The sequence below is a fragment of the Cupressus sempervirens genome, chromosome 1 (genome assembly GCF_028749045.1).
Source record: "Cupressus sempervirens isolate cs-2001-9-10 chromosome 1, ASM2874904v1, whole genome shotgun sequence".
Lineage (NCBI taxonomy): Eukaryota > Viridiplantae > Streptophyta > Pinopsida > Cupressales > Cupressaceae > Cupressus > Cupressus sempervirens.
The window spans coordinates 508,339,676-508,350,592 of record NC_143118.1 but is presented as its reverse complement, the minus strand read 5'-3'; the positions used below and the strand labels follow the sequence as shown (position 1 = coordinate 508,350,592).

Here is a 10,917-nt window from a genome sequence, read left to right as displayed (position 1 = left end):
GGAAAACATAATATAAGTGCTTACCCAATTTTTTGGTTAATAATTATGTCTCTATAGGTGATGCAGAGACCCTAGGTGGACTTGCAATCATTCATAACAAGAGGGACTTCCATAGTGTTCTCACAACACCAACCAAGCATCTTCATAAGAACCCTCTCCTTGATCCAAGGCAACTCCATAACCTATTAGAGTGGACACCAAATCCTTATGCCACCTTAGGTTCTACATATTTGGAATAATCCAATGAATGTCCCTGAATCCATCCAATGGATTCATCCAAGCAATCTAATCAACAAACTATCAAATGCTCACAATGCCTCAATAGGCGCAAAACTTGACTTCACCTTAACTAGGTGTTTCCTCCACCTCCACACACATAAAAAAACTTCAAATAGCATGTCCCCAAGGTGACTAAGCCCTCAAATCATCAGCTAATATAAAAACCTAGTTTTAGCCCTTTACTAGGCCTACTTCTCTAGTAGGCTTATAATGTGAGCTTGATTTAAGTGTTATATTGTGTACCTTTTAATGTTTTTAATTTTTATGTGATGCTTATCATGGATGTGATTATGATTATGATGTGATTATGCTCACAATAATTGAATTACATTTGCAAGAAACTAAACCCCTTTTAGGAGCATCCTGCACAGTCTCATGGATCGATAGGTATAAGTCTATACTCCTTATAGATAGTCTATTTAATACACTTATCAATAGTAAGATTGATGTCTTCTAAGATCTCTCCCATTTGTAGGTACTAGCGAATAGGTATTTTTCAAAAGTGTCTTCCTCGAGTGAGGGAAATATAGGAATAGAAGAGAAAAGTGAGACATGCAGTTTATCTAGAACAGGGAGATTAACTAGAGGTCAAAGGACTGGAAGGAAATTCAATAAATGCATGAAATTTTTCCTTGCTCAAGGGGGGTCATGTTCTTATGATGATGAGATGGAAGGTGACATCGAGATGCCCTTGAGGTACCAACATCTACAGAAACATTGGGTACCCAAGGAACTTCCTCCAATAAACACTAATTTTTGGTTAACGAGAGGATATATCACATAGCACCATCATCATTACATGGTTTGGGCCTATTTTACATGGACGGCATAAAGGTGTCTTACAACAAAGTTTCTAAATTGATGGAGTATGTTGGACCATGTTACGATTACAAAAGTTGGATGCATATTGTTCAATATAAAAAAAGTATGCATAGGTATGCCCTTTTGAAAAATTATATACAACAGAAAGACAATAATCAAAGTAAAAGTGTGGCTATATACATTGATGGAAGGCCAAAAGAAATAGGGAATATTGTGGGTTTTATAAATAGTACATGACCTGGGTCAACTATAAAGCAACCCAATTGCATATTTGAGGCCCGTGAGGGAAATCTTGTATTCATCTGTGCAACAAAATCAATATGTGCAAGGGAAGAGCTTCTTATTGATTATAATTTGAACCACATAGATACAAACGAGGCTACTATCATGGAGGTGGTACATAGCATTAAACCAACTTCTAATCAATGACTCCAACATACCATTTAGTCGATAAATTTTTGGCTAACATTTTTATACTTGATCTTTGACACAGGGGCACAATATGGACCAACCACCCAAAGGGGATGCTGGCGATGTTCTCAGCTCATCTACACATGAGCAAGTAAAACTCATTGTAATTGTGCAAACTAGATAGAAGCAAAATGTTATTTTTTAATGTTGTTTTCTTCATTGTTTTGGAGTAATTTTGATAATACTAATACTATTGTTGTCATAGAGGGCTAGTGGTTGGAGGGAGGGAAAGGCACCTGCAGTCCCTTAGTAGCCAGCCCCCCCCCCCCCCCCCCCCCGAGGAGGACCCTTTCTATATTGATTTAGAAGAGATCGATGACCCGATCAGTTTGATTAAAAAGGTGCTAAAGAAAATTGGTAGAGAAATTATATGTTTGGCAACCATAAAGCCTACTACTCAGGAAATAAAAGATAGGGGATCTGAATTGTCGCACACCTCTGAAACCTTAAAAGTAACTATTAATGAAATTTTTAATTATAACAAGAATTCAATAATGGTTTTTATGTTATGCTCTTTTATAGCATTAATTAAAATATGGATGTGTTGTCTTTATAGAGTTTTTTGCGTGATTTCAAGCCCCATTCCCATGATGAGTGTGTTGCAGGTGGTTTAGGTAGATTGCATGTTCCATTCCCCACTTGTGTTTTCCACTGAATATATATAGGAATGATCACAATAATTGACAATACATGCTCAAACAATCCTTTTTTTTAATGCTCTAACAATCTTGTCCATGCTAGTCCATGCGTTCTATATTTATGCATGCTCTAACAATTTTATTCTTTAGCTTCAAATCAATTGTATCCTATGACAATGTTGCCTCCATCTAGGAAAACCAAAAATATCTTTCCGACTGCTAAGTCGACAACACGCAGCTTACAGGCATCAACTGTTGCACCATCTACTGGTACACAAATCCCTCTTTTTCTCTCTTATGATAGCAACAAACAATTTTTTTTTACAACATTTTAACATCAATTATCATTTTTTCTTTTATACTTCATGACAAAGACTTATGAAACTTATGAAACTTTTTGCAATAGGAGCTGCAACATCATTTCCTGGATGTTCCTATGTTCCTAGTATAGGAATGGTGAAGGATGTCATATTGATCGTCAGCGATGATGAAGGCATTCCATTAAAAGTAGCCAAAGTTCCAAGTACTTTAAAGTTATTATTATTCTATAGTGATATAATAGTAATTTAGTTTTTGATCACTCTTCATTGACTAATGATCCCATGATTGTTTTGTAGGAATGATGTCTTTTGGAGAAAACTTGGTGATGAGTGTTTGCGAATATTTGGGCCCACCCTGCATACCTGTTGGAACATCATATCCTAAATAAAACCCCAAACCACTATTTTGATTTCATATCATTGCTAGAATAGTTTTCCTTTTCATCCACTTCTTGAACTATATTAAAGGTAGCTTCACTTCATTTATGAGTCTAACATGTTTTTTTTTACTTAAAAGGTGGAATAACCAAGACAAACCATTGAAGGATGATCTTATAGAGAGCATGACCCAACTCTTTGGACCTCGTGCATTTGAGAGAAATAAGCTCCTTGAAAAAGCTGGTTTATGTTTGAAGTATATTAGGGACTAGTACAAAAAAAATTACGAGATAACCCCAAGTACGAGCGTCGGCCCTATGTTCCTGAGGCTAAGTGGTAGGCTCTGATTTTGGATGGAAAGTATAAAGCTAACAAGAAAAATAATATTACACTAGTAGAGAGTACAACAAGGTATTTGATACTATTGAGAATGTAATTATGTACTAATTAACCTCTATATTTATACTATCTAACATATTTCAAACTTTTCATAGATTTCCTAACACATCAAAGGCAACAAAGGGAAGACTAGAAAAGCATGGGACACACAAGCTCGGCTCTGGTGGTTTTTTGAAACTTCAAGCATGAGTTGTAAGTATTAGTAAATGAAAAATTGTATCAAATTTTTTATATAATGTGATGGGAAATGCTAGGATAGACTAGCTTGTCTATGCTCTTGATCCTCAACTTGGATCTCAGTGTTCCTCCACACCAATATATGATGCAGATCAACATGCTTTGGAAGCACCAACAAACTCCTAGCACCTTGGAACAACTAAGCAATTCAAGTTATCACCCCAATCCTCTATTCTCCACAAGAAAATTCAAGGCTTGATTCACCTTCAAACAAGGAACTAATCTGCTATTACAACTGCTCCTTTAATTCATGGACCCAACTCATCACATAAGGCTACATACTAGTTAATTCTCCCTTGTACAATTCAAGGCCTCATACAACCAACCTTGACACCAAGTGTTTTGGACTACTCCAACCCTCTAATATAGATGGAAACCAAAACAAACATCAACACAACCCAAAACAAATTAGGTCTAAGGCAAACTTTTTGTTACCAGTCATAAGGCAGATTGTAGCACTTGACCTTTATTCTACACACCCAACCAAGAGTGCAATTGGATCCTCTAGGACTCCCAAACACCAAAGATAGTTTAGAACAACTCCAACATGACCAAAATAAGGTGTAACAAGGGTTGGAAACCCTACTAACTATTTACCATTTCCTTTTGATATTTTAACTACCCTCCATTGATTGATGAAACAATGCAAGTAAAATTCACCATACCATGCAAAAATGCAAGGCTCAAAGTTCAAGAGATGCCTCACAGAAAAGGATAAGAGAATTGGCTTCCAACAAGGCTATAGAGCCACGGCTGAATGGCTATGAGCTAAAATTAGTGTGAAAGGTTCTAATAATGATGCATCTGAGCCACAGGTAAATAAGCTAAATGAAATTTATTTCAAATTGAATACTTTACAAATTAGTCTATTTGATGTTAAGTTCCAATATAAAGTGAGTATATCTATTTTAAGCAAGCAATGATAACAATGCGTAGGATGTTGGAATGCAGCCTGAGAATCCTTCTACACAATCTATGGATGTTGAAGTTCACATGATGTGCATCCCAATGGTGGAGGTATAAATTTACTATTAAATTTTTTATATGTAATTATAATTGGTGGTTGGATTAATGTAACATTTTGTATAGCAGTTTTAGAGGATCGAGGGGTCAATGTTCATGAGCTTGTTGACGTTGAGTCCAGACAAAATGATGTGGTTAGATTAGGTAAAGAGCGCCATAGTTATGTTATTTAAAATAATTAAATACTAGTAAAAATTATAATAAATTATTTTTAATTTAACTCTTTTATTTGCTATTGCAGAGGACCCCCCTTTGCAACAGCATAGGAATTTGAGATCATCAAGAACAAAGAACAGAACAACTGATGAGGGGGGAATTGATGATGACACTGATGCTCCTCTTAGAGCTTACATAGAAAAAAGGAATAGAAATAAAAAAAAGAAATGATTGTCATCTACATACCTTAATTGATAATGACTGAATTTTATGTCTCAATGAATTTAATTATGTGCTAATGAATGTTCATGAATTATGTGTTAATGCATAATATTGATGGATGTTGCATGTTAATGACTCTTTTGTGTTAATGAATGTTATCATGTGATATTGATTGAATGTTATCATGTGATATTAATTGAATGTTACATTTTATTAATGGTTGAAAGAATGAATGAATGTTAGATTTTAACAGGGAATGTAGACTGATGTTAGGGGGAGGTGGTGGGGCCAAATGAGCTTCTACCTTCACGTGGTTGGCCCTGTTTAGTAGAGAATATTAAACTATTCTTGAAACAAAGTGAAGCTCAATAAGATACTAAATATTTCTCTATTTTGTCCTATGTTTAGACTGTTGTACTATGCATCTAAGGCTTCATGCTTTGAACTATCATGAAGTTGTAAACTTGTATCTTTTTTATTGCATCCTTGGATCTCAGCACTATCTTGGGACTGTGTTATCACCAATGATACGATTATCATAATTAACTAGGGAAACAATGAGTCCCTATGTTTCATTGGATCTCATACAACGATAGAAAGGCAATGAGAGTATAGATACTTGTGATGATACTTGAGAAAACCTTTGCGTGTCTACCCTGCATTATCATACAATCAACTACGATTGATACATGTGTACAAGTTCTTAAAATTTATAGTACAATTTCCTCACTATCATGATCAGCCTCCCTTTTCCAGATGATGCCTAACTCAACAAGCGAGAGGGGAAAAAGACTGACCAGCATCCACCTCATGCCAATAGATTGTAGTTAGACAATGTCAGAATCAAAAGATCATAATTCAATTCAATAGAAATAATTAAAATATTGCCTGTATATCATTTGCAAAACATAATCAATTTTACCAATCTTATTTATAAATTATTCGAATAGGAGGACCTATGGAAAATATTTAGACTAACAAGATATCAAGTCATGGATATTCATAAAATAATAAAATACTAATTGACATAAATTTGTATTTAGTGTCATCACATTTAGTTCATTGTATCGAAACATCAAATGCACACAGATAAATAGTTAGTTAATAATCAATTTTTTTATTCACATAATGAGTTAATAAAATGGGTTGTGACAAATAATATAGAATGCTCATGGAATGTGGAAAAGACAAGAAAGCTTATGAATAATATAATTAGGGCCACAAATGTCATACTCAGCATCTCACCTCATTGTAACTGAGCCTAAAATGGAGAGTTCAATCTTTAGAAAAAATCACAAATCTTACTTTGATTTCCACTTTTTTGTATCATGGATTGTTTAAGTAGTATACAAATCTAGTCCTAATGTCGTTATTTTTTTTTCTTGTGAAGGTATTTGGGCAGGTATGAAAACTGTGCACTATTTTGATGGGAAAACTTATGAATATGTGGGAATAAGTCGACAATGTAGTATTATGGGTAAGGTAAGTATTATCTTCATGCTCAATTTTCCTTATCCAAGTAGAAAAGTATACTATTTTTTAAAATTTCTATAGTGGCAGTAAGGGTAGGTATGGGCAAATGCTTGCTGCCACTGTAGACAAGGTAGGAACTTCTTAACTATAGACTGGTAGCAGGTGAACTGTTTGAATTTCCTCATTCCAACCCCATGTTGTCCCTTTTGTGGGGAAGAAGAATATTTAACAAATTTTTTTTGACTTTGTTCTTGTGTGAGATTGCTAAAACTCCCATTCCAGCTCTCTTCCATTTCACATGGTCATAGAAATCTACTATTCCTAGATCCTCTCATGCATATAATATGATTTATGATTCTTGCAGGTGTGTCGTTATTAAAAATGTTGGGAAGATTTGATGTCAAGCCTCTTGTCCCACTCATTTCTCCCACTGGAATTAGAAATTCAAACAGGCTCCAATTTTCTAGCTCTAGTGACTTGGCTAGTATCATCCTTTCATTATGTTGCAACTAATCTGCAGGCCAAAATCTCTAGGCATAGTTATGAGATAGAGTTAAGCCAACTACAACATGATACATTTTAGATTCTTCTCTACTTCCCTCTCCAACAGAAGGATGAAAAGGCACAAGAAGTAGGGGTTTTCAATTGACTGGCAATTGGGAAGTGCTTTAACACTCTTGTAACATTATGCTACTCCCTTCTTCCAGCTTTAGTTTTATAATAAAATTTGCGTGTCCATAATTGCCTCATTGATATATATGTCTATTGTTCTTATAATGAATAAAAATGTGATGAAAATGTAAATACGTTCTCTTTCTAATACCGCTATAATATTGTTTTGGATTCATGTTAAAATAGGTTTTGGGGGGACCCAAAACCCCATACAAAATCTATCAAAGTAGCAAAAAACCACAAGTTTTATAAGGACCTGAAACCTCAATAATTAATACAGTAAAAATTATATCAAAACCCCATTAGAGTAGACACCTACATACTATGAAAAACACAGGGACCAACAGACATGACCAAAGACTAGAACCAAAGACTAATAAACACATAGAGGACGACTAGGACAAAAAAATCAAAAAGACAAAAAGAAGAAACACAACACTTGGCTAGCTCTTTCATAGCCTTAGTCAAGTTCCTCCCAAGGCTAGCCACTTCTTCAATAGATTCCTTCGCAATCGAACTAGGAGCTGCCTCAATTGCCTTCTTTGTGCTCAACCCGGTATGCTTACTAGGACCACCACTGAAAGAGATACTAGAAGGGAACACAATTTCTTTTACACTTATTTTACCTAGACTAGCAGTAGTAGCATAGAGATTAGAAGTCACCATATTCATATTCTACTCACTATTTTTGATAAGCTAGCAAAGTTTGGCCTCATAATCCAAAAGTTTACCTAGAATGCCACCAACCTTGGCTTCCAGTTCCATCCTTTTATTTTTCTCTTTCTCTAGGCTAGCCTAAAAATTCCTAGCTGTCCTTTTCAAAAAATTCACCTCATTATAAATCCAACTATCAACCATTAGGGAAATATCAGCCTGCAATTTAGCTTTGTGAAGAAATTCAAGATTGCCCTCTCGTACCTCCCTAGCCATATCATTAGGAACATCAATGACATAGTTAGCCTGCTCAGTATTAATTTCTTCAATCCTAGTGTCTTTTGGACCCCCAACTAAATCCTTTTCCCCCACAACATCAAAGCCTTCCTTCCAACTCACCAACATTCTGGTCCACATTAGGCAAATTCACCATATGTTTATCCAACTCACAATCTTGGGGATCCTACAATTCTTCCTTCTTTTTTATCAGGAAGATCCCCATCCTTCCTTAATTCCCTCTCTATGACATTATCCTTTAGAGGATCTTGTTTGTTACCTGTAGTCCTTCCTTCCTCGCCTTTATTTGTACTTTCAGTTCGAGGCTTATCCTTTTTACCTTGGCTCTTAGTTTCCTTTGGGCTTTTCTCCTCTTGCTGTAATGTTGTTGCTATAGTTATTTTGTTCATGATGCTACTATGATTATGTTGTAACAATGTTGTTAACTTTGCTTCTTAATCCAATTAAAAATAGATATGGAATACACATTATTGTTATTATCAAATGTTTGTATAGAGGGAAAGGGGATCCGTGTCCCTTGTTTATGTGTTTAATTTTTTTCTAATGATGTGAACATAAAAATTTATTACATATTTATCCAAATAATTGGCACCTATTCTTAGTATTTTGACATCATCCAAAATCTTCCATAATCTTGAAATTTATTTTTATTTTTAATTCTCGATACATTTGTGAGAATGCTCAATTGATACCATAAGGAAAAGTTAGACAAAGAAAAAAGTTAAAACCTCCAGAATGGCTCAAAGTATATCATTCTTACTAAATTCATTACATTAAAGTTACATAGTACTCAGGCAAACTACAGAGTTTGGTAAAGAGGAAAATACTATGTGGGGTCTATGAATTATTGGACATGATATAGGCAAATTCATGAAGTATGGTGAATGTTCAAAGTTTTTTTTTCTTTTTTTGCATACACAGGTGCATTTGAGAAAGAAAAGTGGGCAGGACTTCAAATCTTGTGAGAAGACTTGATTAGAGAGTGTAACTGATGGAGTGAAAATCTAGTGTAGTAGAGGATTTTAAACTCAATAAGGAAGTGTGACTCCTACAGGCTGACGCTACACTTTCCTGCATACTTTCTGGTCCATACACTATAACACCCACAATTTTTTTCATCCATTTCCAGACCAAATTTTCCAATGATGTCTTCCAATTTGACATGCCAATCACAAAGAAGAATTATAAGTATTTGGGTCAAGCAAACTACAAGAATGTTTTAGTTCATAATAGATCCATATAAAATAGTGGATACAAAAACAAAGGTATGCAACACCTGGAGTACTAGATACTTGTGATATTCCTATCAGGATTCAATTGTGTAGTTATTGGGTCAAACACATTAGCCCATGTTTCATGAGTAGTGGTTCAGAAGAGCCCATCTCTCATGAGAGTGAATGGAACACTTCAAACTCATTGCATTCAGGTGTTCCATTCATGGGTCAGTGAGTGCAATGAATGCTAAGTGTTCCATTCATTCTCATGAGAGATGGGCTCTTGTGAACCATTATTCATGAAACATGGATCATTGAAGTAGACCCAAAAACTACATGGTTGAATCCTAATAGCAATATCACAATTTGACTTGCAACGGAAACTCCTACTTTTCTACTTGAAATTAGAAAGCATGTATGGTTTTGCACTTTTCTAACATTTTTAGATAGATAAAATTTAAAAATATAAAATATAAAATATATTGTGTGTTTCATGAATTCTTTATAGCTTAGTGTTAGACCCATGTAAGCCTAGTATAAAATTTTTGAATTGCCCCTAGTCCAAGTTTCGGCACAGCCAATCGCTTTGCTTAGTTATAGATGGTGAACAAACAATTGGGTGGCATCCTTCCATGATTTCCATAGCAAATCCATAAGGGATGAAATCTTTTTTAATTACATAAGAAATGAAGTTACCTTGAAGATTAGGCCATTGATGATAATGGATACTGCATCCACTTAAAATGGTGTCACTTTGTTGCTCCCCTATATTGCCTCTTGACTGCATCTCATACATCTCCTATGTTGACTTGTGGACTTTCTTGGTTTGAACTCTTTTCCAAACCATATAAAGTAAGCCTCCAAAGATCACAATCCCCAAACTCATGCACATAAATGTTATAAGTCCTTTGGCCCACCATGGGAACATAGTGTAAGTTTTGTTAACCAATGGGTATATATAGAAGTGATTTAGTATGATGCTCAATATAAGATATCCTAACAATGCAGAAGAAATTATTGTTGCATGCCATAAAGTATTGTTTCTGCTTGTTATAGAATGTAGAGAACCCATACATGTATCTACCTCAGAGATTTTTCCTCCTTTGCTGTGGTCATTGTTAAAAAATATTTCAGTAGGTGAAAGTATTCCCTCTACATCCATCTTTCCCATTTTAGTATCTGGGGTTTTTGCCTGAGTTACATATGCTTGCACCTCTACTTTTACCAGCCTAGAATAATTTGGATAGATAGTTGAGGGAGATATTAGATTTAGGACACACAACTCTTCAGCTTTTTTGACTGAGTATATGAGTAGGACTTCCCTGGGAACATGGTTTCCATTGTTAATGTTATTGTGATGCAATGTTTCTGATAAAAAGCTCAGTAGTGGGGCTATTCCACTCCCTCCACTGATCAGTACCAATGCTTCATACCTACACAGACGAACATAATTGAGATTAGATATTTTACATTTTATGTTGGATGAATAAGGCATATTTTCAACATTTTTGAAAAAAATTGTAATGGTCCCTGGTCAAGTTATAGTATTTTCTCTTGAGTAACTAATTGTAGGAGTTATCAAGGCTTTTTAACTGTATCAACACCTTTTAAGCATATCTTGTGTCTTTATTTAAGTCGACTAATGCCCAAATATATGCACAA

The 10,917-nt window shown here is 34.9% G+C and overlaps 1 pseudogene; it reads right to left on the bottom strand.

The window, feature by feature from the left end:
- Positions 1-9,016: 9,016 nt before the first annotated feature.
- Positions 9,017-10,750, bottom strand: LOC149578461 (ferric reduction oxidase 6-like; annotated as a pseudogene).
- Positions 10,751-10,917: the final 167 nt, after the last annotated feature.